The sequence below is a fragment of the Erythrolamprus reginae genome, chromosome 3 (genome assembly GCF_031021105.1).
Source record: "Erythrolamprus reginae isolate rEryReg1 chromosome 3, rEryReg1.hap1, whole genome shotgun sequence".
Taxonomy (NCBI): domain Eukaryota; kingdom Metazoa; phylum Chordata; class Lepidosauria; order Squamata; family Dipsadidae; genus Erythrolamprus; species Erythrolamprus reginae.
In genome coordinates, this window is record NC_091952.1 from 217,779,836 (window position 1) to 217,785,235 (window position 5,400).

Here is a 5,400-nt window from a genome sequence, read left to right on the forward strand (position 1 = left end):
CCCCCCCCTCACACACACAAAACTTCTGACTGTGCGGAGGGCCGCCTCCGCATCACCTTCCCCAGCGCCTCCCAGTCCCAAACTGCCACGCGGTGTTTGGCGCCCCCCGATGGCCGCCGAAGGCACCGCCGTCCTTAGGACGGAGGGGGAAAAAAGACGCCTCTTTTACAACTGGCATGTATACCTTGCTGGCATGTGGTATATTGTATTGTGATTTTTTAAATCCCGCGTTTGCTCTACTTTTATTAACCGGCATATCTGCACATTGGCTTTTATTGTTGCAAAAGTATAAACTGTATTTCAGTACTGGATTTTCTATCAGCCTTCTTGCACCCATCTACCCTGCCCCCAATGCTAGGTAACTATGTTTATGTACACTGAGAGCAAACTCCTTGTGTGTCCAGTCACACTTGGCCAATAAAAAATTCTATTCTATTCTATTCTATATTTTCTTGCATTTTTCAGAATCATTTCAACCCAGCACCTGGATTATCGTTTTAGTCAGTTATTTCACGCTATAATACTTTATCAAAGAACTAATATAACTCTTCATTTGAAGAAAGCAGACATGGATTTTAATTCCCCCTCCCTCTTTTTTTGGCACAGCCTATATTTTGGCCTTGCCTATCCCAAGTCTAACTTTTCACCTTGGTCAGGTAGCTCTTGCTTATCACTTCTGAGGTACTATAGTAACATGCCACTTGATTCATGTAACTAGATTTTCTCCACTTCTTCATACCCACCATCCATCCACTCTTGCAAGTATCCTCCATTCCCTGCCTCTAGTTGGATCCGATTATATGACTATATAGGAACTTGGACTTATCATGTAAACACAGCCCTTAATAATCACAGTTGGGCTGCTGTTGCATGATTTTTATTTATTTTTATTGGTAATATACATAGATATACATATAGCCCCTCCCTGGTACAGAGCTGAAGGGATCAGGTCTGGTGGCCTAGAGCAGTGTTTCCCAACCTTTTTTGAGCCGCGGCACATTATTCATATTTTCAAAATCCTGGGGAACATTGAGCGAGGGGGCGGGGGGGCCGCTAAAAAAAATTTGGACAAAAATATCTCTCTTCCTCCCTTTCGCTCTATTTCTCTCTCCCTCCCTCTTTTTCTCTCTTCCTTCCCTTCTTTCTCTGTCTCCATCCCTCTTTCTTTCTCTCTTCTTTCCTCTTTCTCTCTCCCTCCTTCCCTCCCTCTATGTCTTTCTCTCTCCCTCCTTTCCCCCTCTCTTGCTCTCTCTCTGCCTCTTGCTATCTCTTTCTCTCTCTCTCTTGCTATCTCTTTCTTTCTCTCTCTCTTTCTCATACACCACGCCGCAGCAGCGGCATTGGGCAGTAGCCATGGGGCGGTGGCAGGGAGCCTCACAGCTGACCACCCTGCCACCGCCCCACGGCTACTGCCTGGTGCCGCTGCTGCCACCGCCCTCTCGCTACCACCGCCCTCCCGCCAGGCCCCAAAGCTCACCTGCTGCCACCGCCAGGGAAGCTCCAGCTGGGCGGGGCGCTGCAGCTGCTGGAAAACTTGGAAGGCGCAAAGAAGGAAGCTCAGCTTCCGGTCTCACAACTTTTTGCTCTTCGCACTCTCAGCAAAAAGTTGCGGGACCAGAAGCTGAGCTTCCTTCTTCGCGGCACACCTGACCATGTCTCGCGGCACAGTGGTGTGCCATGGCACACTAGTTGGGAAACACTGGCCTAGAGGTTAATTCAGAAGCTGCCGGATCAAATCCCAGTAAGGGTGTGGCTAGCTGATGAAGCCAGAACAATGCCGAAATGGTGCCATCCTAGTCTCCCTTCATTTTAAAATTTCAGCAAAAACATGAGATACATACAGAATATAGTTGTCGGCTATGAATAAATTAACTGCCTTGAAAAGGCCCTGGGTTGGGCCTAGAGGCAAAAAGGAGCTGTGACGTTCCTTCAATATACCAGGGTGATCCGACATTAAAAAAACATATAGCCCCTCTCTGGTACAGAGCTGAAGGCATCGGGTCTGGTGGCCTATTCAAGGCAGAAGCTGGATCACATCCCAGTAAGGGTGTGGCTAGCTGATGAGGTCAGAACAAGGCTGAAATGGTGCCATCTAGTCTCCCTTAATTTTAAAATTTCAGCAAAAACATGAGATATAACATATATAACTGGTGCGCTTATGCATGGTCCTTACTGACCTCTTAGGAATTAGTATAAAATCAGTAAAATATGATCAATTTTAAGCTAGAGAGGGAGGAACATGGGCACCTTCTTTTCCTTTGCTAGCACTCTACTTACCACGTCGTTGACTGCTGCAATTTTTCCATAGCTGGACTTTCCATTTGGAGTTTTTTGCTACAAGATATATATTTTCAGGCCAAGCAACTAGCAAGCAATATATCAACCTTTCCCTAGCTGACATTTTCTGCTATCACTTGGACCACAGTGGGCAGAGCTGCTGGCATCCTCTCACCATCTCCCCTCACTATTGACTGAAAATATCAGTCAGTATATCCCTTGTATCTTTCACTCCACAAATGACTTCTTTTATGACTTAATTGTTGTCATGGTACATCTGTCTGCCTCCATCATCAGCTGTGAGTCTGGAGCTTTTGGCTGCATAAAGTTCAGACTTACTGTTTTGCAATGGTGCAATGAGCAGTCTGTATATTCTGCATGAAGATTTATTTATTTGATCAATATCTAAGACTACTCACTCAATAATTCTAGACAGTTTGCAGTGGTTCAAAGCAGTAAAAAAACATTAAACATTGAAGTATGATCAAACTTTGGAAAAGCCAAACTACTATGTTCACCTGGAAATTAGCAAGACCACACATTATCTTCACCAACCTTGTGGGAATAGTCAGATCTTAAATGTCTTCCTAAAAGCCAGCAATTAGGGTCATTTGGATTTTTTTTGGGTGGGGGATACCATTCCAAAAGGCAGCAACAATGAAAGCATACTTCGTGTGTCTCCTAAGATGGCACTCTTTAATTGATGGAATCCCAAGCATGCTGGTCCTGATATATTTCTTTTAAGGCAGGCAGAAACAATAGGTAGAGATGGTCCTACAAATATCTAAACCTTATACCTTGAAAGGCTTTATAGATTTTTAGTCTGCCAAGGAGAAGACTGACAGGAGACTTGATAGCTGTCTACAAATATCTGAAGGGCTGTCACATTAGCACGTGGAAGGACTAGAAACAATGGGATGAAACTGCAAGGGAGTAGATTTAAGATTAGATATCAGAAAAAACTTTCTAACAGTAAGGGTGATAAACCAGTGGAACAGTTCGTTACAGGAGGTGGTGAGCTCACCTTCTCTGGAGGTCTTCAAACAGACTGGTCATCTTTCTGGGATGGTTTGGTGAATCCTGCATTGAGCAGGGGGTTTGACCCGATGACCCTGGAGGTCCCTTCCAACTCTATGATTCTATGACCAACAGGGCTTTGAATTTACTTGAAAGCTCACTGGTAACCAATGCACTTCACAAAGTAGCAATATGACATGGTTATCCAATGGTGTACCCATATCCATTTGCCCCATTGTAGTTTGAACCATTCTAAAGTTGCTTGCAGAGCAGCTTCAATATGTTGCAGTAATCCAACTATCAACGGATTAAGGCACATATATTTAGACTATTCTAATCTAAGAATGGCATAACTACTGCCATAGTTCCCTCTAAGTTGAGCAGTGAGCAATGGCTCACTTAAAAATCATCATCAACTCAGAGTTTTTCAAACCTGCCCAGAAGCCGAGAGGGAAAGAGTGAGAGGGAAAGACTGCCGCCCAGTCCCGAAGGGACTGCCGCTCAGACACTATACTTTTCCGCCCACCCCCCCAAAAAATTAGAGGGAACACTGACTACTGCACAAGGCAAATTTGGAAAGGGCCCCCCTAGACTATGCTGTTAAGCACAAACTGTGTGCCAAGTGATTTCTACCAATATACCATAAATTTAAGATGAATTGATTACATTTGATAAATTGCCATCTCCCCCCCATGTGAAAAAGTCATGTCATTTATATAAATTAAGCTATGTATCTATAATTTTAAAAAAACCAATTTCAAAAGTATTTTATATTTGATAGGGGAGAAAACAAACTTTCTAGGGTAAGAGATTTCTACCATAATAAATTTTAGAAAAGCAATTGGCCATATCTTTTCAACTACAACTTTTCAGTTGTTTTAGAATGCCGGATGTTTATATTTTGTTTTATTTTGCTTTCTTTGGCTGCCTTTCCTGGTACTAATGAATGAAAAGTGATAGTATCCATAATAAACAAGTTTTTAAATGTGGATATAAATTCAAATCATATAAGGTATAGCTAGATGCCGCTTTTAGACATCTTTAGGCAGATTATTTTTTATCCTTTTTCTTCAAAAGAGAGAGAGAGAGAGAGTTACTTGTCTGAAATGGTATAGGATCTCCTGCTTGAGCAGGGGGCTGGACTAGAAGACCTCCAAGGTCCCCTCCAGCTCGATTCTGATTCTAGTTTCGGTAAGTATTCTCATCTGACAATCAGCAACCCAGTTCAAATCATCAGCAGCAGTGAAAATCGATCCCTGTATTTGCTTATCTAAGAACAATAAGCATGATTTAACTAAGAACTGATACAAAGACAGATGGTTCTGAGTTGTTCACGGCATTAGAAAAGATAACCCAGGCTACTAAGATACCAAAATTAAATAAGGAAGAAAACATACAAGTGGACTATAAAATTTCAAAATGATATTGAGGTGAGTGGTTAACATTAACAGCAACCAAGGAATTCAGTGACTGAATTTAGGACATTCATTTTCCTTTAATTCAACCCACCTCACAGGTTGATAACCAGGATGAAATTAAGAAACATCTCTATGTAAGTTGCCTTGCATATTCTATGTAAAATATCCCATATATAAAATGAATAATAACATGTGATGTTTGCTACTAAGTGCAATTCATAATGATGAGCAGCCTCCAGGAAAACGAACAAATCCAAAAGGGCATCTTCCATGTATATTTTGCAGACCAAACTGTGATTAAGTAGAAAGTAAATCCTGAACTTCTTGTTGATGGCACAGAATTAACTGTGCATATACCAGTTATAGAGAACATACTTTTCGGTAACACCATTTTTACGAAAAAAGGAACGGTCATATTTGTATGTATCCTTCATTTTCACTATGTCATTTCATATATTTTTGCAATGATCTCCTAATTTCCCAAAACAGATTTTCAAATGGCACAGAAGTTAAGGGTAAAGCAAAAAAAAGAAGAAGCAAAACTTGATTCCTTCCTCTGCCTTCATCCCCTACTGTGGGATCATACAATTTATGAAAATCCAAATGATACAATTCTAGTTTAAAATCCTTATTACATATTTAAACAGCCTCCACACCCAAGAAATAGTATAAAACAACCCAGATAATA